We start from the raw sequence: 10235 nt of genomic DNA, 5'->3' as shown, positions 1-10235 counted from the left end.
GGTCTTCAATCAAGGTGAGCTGCCGCTTTACTGCGAGGCATTGCAGAGCATCAGGCTCGGTCCGGCATTATCTACAAGTGATTTATAAATTAAGCAAACCGGCATTATGATAGTTCTGTGGTACTGCCACTAGATGGCGCCACATCTATATATATATATATATATATATAGCACCCGGTGCTGGGTTCTATTTAGCCTCAAGAAGGACTATCAAAACACTATCAGGATGGACACTTGGTGTATATAACCTTATTTTATCCAGATCAAACTGTTTTTGGTCTTTTTTTAAAGCATATAACATGGCTATATACCTTTAACATCAAACACATATATGTATACTCAAAAACTCAAAAAATATAATTTGGTATACCAAACTGAGCATTGTGTTATTTAATTAATAAAGCAAACAACACCGCTAAGCTATTTAGCTGCTAAATGTAGCATATATTGAACAAACATAAGAGCAGTTTGTTTAGTTCTTGTCAAGTAAGAAAAAACTGCATATTTCATGAAATGCTGAATTTGTTTAAACACATTGTCACTGAAAGTAAACAGCTGTTCTGGCTGTTCTTGATTTCCTTCAGTCACATCCTTACAGCATTGGTTGCATCTTATGTTTTTTCTAAATGTCTGATGGTTTAGAATTAAAAAGACATATAATAAGGTGAATTCTTTTTGTTGTTGTTTTAAAATCTACACTCTTGAGTTTTTAATTTTTAATATTTTGGAAGTTTCTTACATCACACAAAGACTGTGAAAGAGAAAAAAACACAGCTAAAGCTTCCATATGTAAGTTAAACATATTTATTTATATACTTATTTATTTTTATTTGTAACTGTAAAAAATAGGTGTTTAGCAATTAAACACTCTATTTATATGTACTTGTGTAATTTTAAGCTGTTTAAACACTGCACACCTCACTCTAATGATCCTACCCTGTTAAAACCCCTTTGCTACTGTCATGTTATCTTAGACGTGAAAAAAAATCTAAACTGAAGTTTCTAATTTCTACTTTCTCTTTGTCTAATTTTTAATAACTAAATGATGTCCAAGCTACCATGTAGACCTTCGCCAAGTTCTTTGTAGTTTGTTGTAACTTTTGTGCTAATTCAGTTTCTTCATGCAGTAACACAGGAGAAGCCTTTAGAGGGAGGTGTCGTCTCATCTCTTATGCATCCTGGATTTCTCACTTTTAGTGTGACCTAATAGTAGCACACCCTAGCTGTTGGACTCATTTACTGTGTGAGAAAAACGTTTGATTGTTTTTTGGAGCACTTTTATTTTTGTCAAAATCACTGTGATACTTGTTGTTTCTTGAATAAAGCTTACAGCTGTATACACAGAACTGTCTGGAAGTGTGTTTGAAAGATATTTGACATCCTTTTAGGGAATCTCTCGGCATCAAAACACTGTGACAAACACAACAGGCACACACCTTGTTTAAATACAAAATGAGGACTTGGCCTTGACTTCCATTCATTTTAAACCCTTTCTATGGCCTAACCCTGACCTTAAAACTAACCATTAATCTGAAAAGCCAACACACAGGGAGAACATGTAACATATAAGGTCTCTCCCTCCAAAGACCTTGTTAGTTAATGAATTGATTTCCGATAATCAGATTGATTTATTTTGTCTCACAGAAACCTGGCTACAAGAGGACTACGTTAGTATAAACGAGTCAACTCCCTCCAATTATTCAAATTTCCATATTCCCAGATCTATGGGAAGAGGAGGAGGAGTGGCAAACATCTTTCAGTCTGATTTATTAATTAGTCCCAGGCCAATTAATAACTACAGTTCTTTTGAACATTTAACCCTCAATTTCCCTCATCCGAATTGCAAAGCAATAAAACCTTTTCTCTTTGTTTTGTATCATCCACCAGGCCCTTACACTCAGTTTTTGGATCAGTTGTCAGACTTCTTATCTGATTTGGTGTTAAACACTGACAAGGTTATTATAGTGGGTGATTTTAACATTCATGTTGGCACAGAATGTGATAACCTTAGTGTAGCCTTTAAAACTATCCTGGATTCAATTGGTTTTGCTCAAAATGTGCATAAACCGACACACTCTTGGCTCCATACTTTAGACCTTGTGCTGACATATGGCATTGATTGTGAAGAATTAACACTATTTCCTCACAACCCTGTCCTATCTGACCATTTTTTAATAACATTTGAGTTTAATCTAACTGAGTTCTCCACCCTCAAAAGAGGGTTCCATTATAGTAGATCTTTATTGGATAATGCTGCATCAAACTTTAAAGAGTCTGTCCCCTTTTTAATATCTTCAGTATTGCAGAAATACCCTGCAGATGGCAGCATTGTTGTTTCTTCACATTCACAAATAGATGTCTTTGTTAACTGTGTGACTTCGTCATTGCGTTCTGCATTAGACAATGTACAGTAGCTCCCTTGAAAAAGAAGGTGATTATTCACAGGAAGCTGGCTCCTTGGTTTAATTCAGAGCTGCGTTCCTTGAAGCACAATGTTAGGAAATTGGAGAGAAAATGGCGCTCTACACACCAAGAGGAATCCTACCTAATCTGGAAAGACAGTCTATTGTGTAAAAAGCCCTTCGTAGAGTTAGAGCAGCATATTTTTCCGCATTAATTGAGGAGAATATAAAATAATCCTAGATTTCTTTTCAGTACAGTTGCCAAACTTACTTAGAGTCACAGCTCCGTTGATACATCCATTCCCTTAGCTCTTAGCGGTAATGACTTTATTAGATTCTTCATAAATAAAATTGATTCAATTCAATTTTATTTATATAGCGCCAATTCATGAAACATGTCATCTCAAGGCACTTTACAAAGTCAAATTCAATCATATTATACAGATTGGGTCAGATTCTGTATCTGTATCTGTAATCTGTATAATATGATTGAATTTGACTTGGTAAAGTGCCTCGAGATGACATGTCTCATGAATTGGCGCTATATAAATAAAATTTTATTGAATTGAATGTACCATTAATAGATTCAAGATTCAAAGTCAGGACTTTTATGCTGCAAGGCAACCTTGCTAACTATTGCCCCACCAAGAAGCCCATACCCACACCCAATTATTTCCAATCCAAATAAGTCACAAGGAATTTTATTCAGTTCAACTCATTCCAGTTCAGTGCGGTCAAATTCAGATTCAAAGTTAATTGCATGCAAACCAGCTATCAGCTGAAACAGCTGAACAAAGTAGAAAAGTTGTCAATCTAAGGAAAAAAGGTATTGAGTCAAATCTTTAACTCAATATACTCCCTCATCCAGAACAAGCGCAGGGGGACAGCAGAGAGCAAACACAGGTGATTTTCACAGTGCCTCCATCACAGGCAAGATGGTACAGCAGGCAGAAAGCAGCATCAGCCTCCACCACATGGGGACAGAAGGCACACTGAAGAGGGGCAAGAGAAGCCCTTATCTGGACTTTCAGAAATGACATCAGGACAACTAAAGCTGGTATACCAAGGTATGCCATGCTTCTTTGGTACACTAAGGAGGATGATGTCTTGAGATGCAGCTCTTGTTAAGGTAGAATTAAGTAAAATATGAGGTCCAGGATGCCATAGACTGGGGAGCCACAGGATTCAGGTTCTGTTATAGATGATTGTTGGGGAAATAATCCTGGTCAGGATGCAGCCATCTTCCCAGAGCAGCAGAGCACATCAAGTCAGTGTTGGCAAAGCAGTCCTTCAGAACCCACCTGGGTCCCAGACTCTCCTCTAACAGAAGTGGTCTTTTCATCTACTGTCCATCAGAGGGCTTCCTTGTACAAATAATAACTCCAAGGATCTGGTATTTACTGTTTTTTCCCAACCTCTGTACAGCACTTTGGTCAACTTTGCAATCGTTTTGAATTTGCTATATAAATAAAAATGAACAGAATTATCAACGTCCACAAGTCTGGTTCATTCTTGGGTACAATTTCTAGATGTGTGGAGGTGCCATGTTTATCTGTTCAAACGATTACATTCAAGTCAACATGACTTTATTAATCCCAACGGGAAGTTAAATGTTACTCATGTTATGCAGGTTTCTTCAAATTAACGGTAGATGCTAATGGCAGTGGGCAGGAAGGATCTGAAGAAGGCTCTGACTGAAGACACTGTTGTAGTATGACAGTCTGATGAAAAGGATGCTCAGGGTTATCTGTAATGTTCTTATTTAAAATCATCTTGAGAGATTCCAAAGCAGTCCCCCAGAACAGAGCCAGCCTTTTTTTTTATCAACTTGTTGGGCTTTTTTAAGTAACAGGCTCTGATTCTGCTACCCCAAGAAATTATGGCAGAAGAGATCACACCCTCCACAGAAGGTTTTATAGATGATCTGCAGCATCTGAAGGACCGAATCAGGGCCGGCGTGGAACTCATTTTCAGCCCTGGAGTTTCAATTTCTCAGACCGACCCACTTAAGATAACCTATTATTATCATTATTAAAAAAATATGCAGATTTATTTCCTATTTCATCCTATTCCCTTTCACATGTGGGCTTTGTGTATTTACTATCTTACTTTTAATGATAAAAAATATAACGGATCACTGATATTGTTTGGGTATAGAAAGCAGTTATATTAGAACTAGTGGTTGTTTGTTCACACTTTGCTGACCTGTTTCTTCCACACTAACAGGAGCAATCCCCTCATCATTACTGGCTCTGCTTCTGACACTAAATCACATTTTGAAATAGGCCTGGGCCTTCATCATATCGTTTTATCGTTGTCTTGAAACACTCGCCAGGGCGAGTGTTGGCGAGTGTTGGCCTAGTGGTTAGAGCAGTGTGCTTGCACTCAGAGAAGGATGCAAGTACCCGGTTCGATCCCCAGCACCTGCACTCTGGGTCCCTGAGCAAGACCCTTAACCCCAGATTGCTCCCCGGGCGCCACATATGGCAGCCCACTGCTCCCCAAAGGTGATGGGTTAAAAGCAGAGAACAAATTTCGTTGTAATGTATGTTTCAATGTATATTTCAATGACAATAAAGATGATATTACATTAAATATAAAGATATTACACTACATTGAAAGATTTGTTATCATGATAAGAATCTGGATTTATCTTAACAACGATAAAATCCAACTATTGATTTCAGAAAACCCCCAAACTGGCAGGATTTTCAGGATTGTTATTTTTGCTATTTTCTGTAATGTTGGTTTATTGAGAGCATCAATAAATCTAAATCAATTCAAAAATATCATTAAATTCAGTTACTGTGTGCAGTTTGGTAATAAAAAAAGTCACACATCTTTATGTAACAGTACATTTTTAAAAGATTTTAAAGATTTATTTGTGCTGATTGGTCAAAAAGGTTGCAAGAAGCTGTAAGCGCTCTTTTATAGTCACTTTTATCGTTATCATATTACCACAAAATATCGTGATAAAAAATTTAAAGTCCCCTTTGCTCACCCCTGTTTTCAAAATAGTAATAACTATTGACAACAATTAACTTGTACGGTGGTTTGTAATTCAACAATTTTCCTTACCCATTTCATCCTTATTTGATGTTTCAAACTGCAAGCTCATTTGAAAAAGGTGCCAATTTTTGCACATTTAGCAGCATCTGTTTTCAGAGCTTTCATCTTTAATTATAGCTTTCTCTGCCGCACTGCCCTTGGTCTTTCTACTCTCCATCATCCAAACACCATTGACCGAGTACACTGACATGGTACATCAAGGTGCGTCCAAAAAAAAAAAAAAAAAGAGCTGCCAGCGGGAGCAGCTCAGGGATATCGGTACCCGCATAGAATACGTAATCCACTCGACAGTGTCATTGTTAAACAGCGGCCCAAATATCAGACCGGTCCACTGGGAATTGTCCCGATCCTCCTGATTAGCGAATCTGGGCCTGGACCTAATGCTCCTCAAGAAGCACAGTCTGTTCTGTCCCATCTTGTAGATGGCTTCACGGTTGCAGCTGGCAGTGCACACAAGCACAAGAACATGGAACTAGTGAGAACAAGGAGAGCGCAGGAATATCAGGATAGTCCGGTAGCACACACAAGCAATGAGGAGCAAACATGCAGGTGGTTAATAGAGACGTTCTGGCGCTGACTGGCTGAGAGTGGCAGATGTATACAGGCGGATTATCAGGTGGAATGACTTGAGGATAAAGAGTGGCTGCAGGTGACACTGATAATGGAGAGTGAGCAGTGGCTGAGATAGGCATGAAATGGGGAAGGATCAATCAGCCCCAAAAACACAAACAAAACGGCAGAGATTATGACACCACTCAATACTTAGTCGGGGCTCCTTTTCCCTGGATTACTGCAGCAATGCAGCGTGGCATGGAGTCAATCAGTCTGTGGCACTGCTCAGGTGTTATGAGAGCTCAGGTTGCTCTGATAGTGGCCTTCAGCTCTTCTGCATCGTTAGGTCTGGTGTGTCGCATCTTCCTCTTCACAATACCCCATAGATTTTCTGTGGGGTGAAGGTCAGGTGAATTTGCTGGCCAATTAAGAACAGTGATACCATGGTCCTTAAACCAGGCACTGCTAGGTTTTGCACTGTGTGCAGGTGCCAAGTCCTGTTGGAAAATTGAATCTTCATCTCCATAAAATGGTCAGCAGCAACTTCCTGGTAGATGACTGTGTTGACCTTGGACCTCAGAAAACACAGTGGACCAACACCAGCAGATGACATGGCACCCCAAACCATCACTGACTGTGGAAACTTTCCACTTTGTTAGCGGTCATATTTTTGGACAATTGTCAAGTCAGCAGTCTCCCCCATGATTGTGTCGTCTACAGAATTAGGCTGAGAGACCATTTAGTGGCCTCCGCAGGTGTTTTGAGTTAATTAGCTGATTGGAGCGTGACACCAAGTATCTTCAACATTGGACCTTTTTCACAATATTCAAATTTTCTGAGATACAAAATTTGGTGTTTTCATTAGTTGTCAGCTATAACTAATGTGACTCTCGCCAGATGGTTGTAGTTCCGTCGAGCGCCACATGGCGCCACACATCCATCTGGAATCGCTGCCATTGGAAAGGATTTCAATACGTTTAAAATGGACAAACCAATCAGGATTGCCAGGCGGGATTTTCGTGGATGTGACAAATCAGAGAAGCGACTGTTTTGATTTGGACAAAAATGGCGGCTCGCAGTGAGCAAGCAGGCGGTAACATTGATGCTGCTATGTCATTAGTGTTGTCCAATCTACTGAACAGTGGCGGCTGGCCAGTAGGGGGCTCTCGGGCGCCGCCCCCTTAAAATTGTTTAGATAATAAATGATTTCTGAACTGCAAAGTACTTAGAAATGTATTTATTCATACTGTGTGTCCAATAGACATGTTAGAATTTATTAAAATAGTAAATACATAATTCTATTTAATTGCTCACATTGTGCACACTTCCTATCCTATGTGCAGGGCGCCGTTCTAATGAGAGTGAATGTAGGCGCAGCAACTTGGGCAAGCACGTGATCTGAGGCTGACTTTTAATTGGTAATTTAAGGTTTTCCACAGGGCGCAGCGCTCTGCGTCCCAGACACACCCATTCTGTTGTGTCATTACTGGTAGAGTGTCAGTACTGGCTAATTTTTTTAAAAACATTGTGTGATTGGACAATCCCCGATTCGACTCATTAGCGCAGCTGCAGTTCGTTAGGTTGATTCACGTTTACATTTGCAAAGTGGAGTAGTTTCAAAATGAGAGAAAATTCTGTTTTGTCTTTACAAAAAAATGCTTTTACAAAGCGTTCACTTGAAGAAAAAAACAGGATAAAGGAGCTTGGACCGGACCGTCTTAATTTACAAATTCAGCAGCAGGCAAGTGATCTCTCCACTCCATGGTTGGATAAAGCAGTGTAGCTAGTAGTCAGCCAGTGAAGAAGCGTCGGACATTCAGTGTAGAAGACCATGAAAGGATTGCTGCAGAGGTGAGTTGTTGTGGAAAATCACTGTTACACTGGTTTATAGTAATGTTATTTAATATATTAGGAAGATGTGCTTTGTAGTTAGAAATACCTTTAGTTGTGTCTATGCTGTGTAGGTATGTTGATATAATGTTTGTCAGCAAGATATTTTATTATTTAAGTTGTACTGAAGTTTATGGGTAATGGGGAATAAAACATTTGGTTACTGAATTTTGTATAATCTTGTCCCACAAAAATGCTGTAACACATTTCATAACACAGCCTTAAAAATGGCAGCAAATGTTATTAAAATCAGGAAAACAATCTAGAAGAAGTCTTTTCAGAAACTGTCACGCTCTTGAAGATTCTCATCAACACACCCATGACCACAGCAGAAGCTGAAAGATGCTTTTCAACTCTGAAAAGAATCAAGACTTTTCTGAGAAACTCAATGACTCAGGACAGGCTGAATGCATTGGCCATGTTGTCAATGGAGAAAAGACTAGTCACAGAGATGACTGACTTTAACAAGAATATAATTGAGAAATTTGCTGGGCAGAAGGAAAGGAGGGCAAAATTCATGTTCAAATAGTGCTATTTTAAGATTTGTTTTGTTTGTTTTTCATTTGTTTGTGTGCGCCCCCCTCAGTTTTTTTTAGCACCAGCCGCCACTGCTACTGAATATAAATTATTTAAAAGAACACCAGAGAACGGCTTTGAATGCTTTTGTTAGTGGAAACAATGTTTTCATCCTTCTCCCTACCGCTTTTGGCAAGAGCTTGTAACGTCAGTAAAGATGGTGGACAAGTGATTTATCCAATCATATGCAAGGATTTTTGATAAGGCCCCTCCTTCTGAACTACATTTGAGCAATCTCAGATGTATGTGTGGAACTCGGTGGAACTACATCCATCTGGTGAGAGTCAGGTTAAGCTATAACCATCAAAATTAAAAGAAATAAACACTCGAAATACGTCAGTCTGTGTGCAATGAATTAATATAATATACAAGTTTCACCTTTTCAATGTAATTACGGAAAAAATAAACTTTTTCAAGATTTCTAATTATATGACCAGTGCATGTATACCCTGTAAATATGTGTCTGTACATACATACATACAAGGAGTAACAGGAAAATAACTGTCAAGTTAGCTTTAGTCTTTACATAATATATTTTCTGATTAAACATGCCCATAATTCTCTGAGATGAAATAAAGATATTTAACCAGTAGATGTCAGTATTGTGTAGGATTCAAATAGCAGCAGAAAAAGCAGCGGTAGTGTAAGGGACACCTGCGGGGGAAAAAAAACAAAAAAAAAACCTTTCAAGATTTTTTTACGAGATGATCAAACACAAAAAGAATAGAATAGAATGGAACAGAAATATATTTTTATTGTTCTTCAGAGGGGTAATTCAGGTGTACCTGTAGTAAAGTGAAAGGCAAATGGAAGAATGCAAATTCACACAAAGCTCAAAACAAACAAAAACATAAATATTAGAGATTTTACAGTAAGGGCAAATTTACAACATAGGAAAAATAATAATGTACAGTTATTAAACACCAGGAAACAGGCCAGGGAGCCTTAACATTTGGTACAAAAATGCTGCAAAGATAGAACCAGGAGTATTAAAAATACTGGCAAAGATTTTAGGAACCCTAAATGCCAAAGAAAATCTTTATGAAGCTCACTGAGTTGAAGAAAAAGAATATCCAATAACTTTAACAATAAATTCAGTAATGTATTCAATATATAAATAATTGTGTTTTGATTTTCTATAACACAATTCTGATGTCTGTTTAAATCTTGGGATTACCACATATAAGCTCATATGGTATTCATATCTCTTGCAGATTTAGATTGGATTTATTTTTATTCAACCAAGAAATTTGTTTCTCATAGGAAATGAGACGGGCATATGTGAAGACAAAACAATTTAGGAGTATCAGTTTTTAAAAATGTATGTCTAGAAGGCTTCCTCCCCATTTCCTTAATGTTTAGCTTCAAAATAAAAATACATCACGAACACGCATAATGTCATTAAGGAACCTTCTCTGTGTGCAAACTAAATTTAGATATTTTTTCTGTACTATAGTTTAACCTAGTAATGCACCTGCAGACATACCATACATTGTGTCTAAATTTTGGGTTTGGCTCTCAGGAGGGCAATAAACGCTGAGCACTGTAGGAGTTTAGAAGGCCGGCCAAGCAAGTGTACTAACAAATGACTTGACCTGATAGCCTATGTCCTCAATCTCCATCTAGTGTACAGATTACCAGGGACAGGAAGCTAGAGTTCAGTCAACAGGCAGCATTCTGTTTCTGTGTGCTGTTATAAATCCAAGAGCATTAATCATTAAGCAGAAGGAAACTTTCTGTATTTTT

Source organism: Fundulus heteroclitus, chromosome 10 (assembly GCF_011125445.2).
Source record: "Fundulus heteroclitus isolate FHET01 chromosome 10, MU-UCD_Fhet_4.1, whole genome shotgun sequence".
Lineage (NCBI taxonomy): Eukaryota > Metazoa > Chordata > Actinopteri > Cyprinodontiformes > Fundulidae > Fundulus > Fundulus heteroclitus.
The sequence above is the reverse complement of the archived record's forward strand: the minus strand, read 5'-3'. Positions refer to the sequence as shown.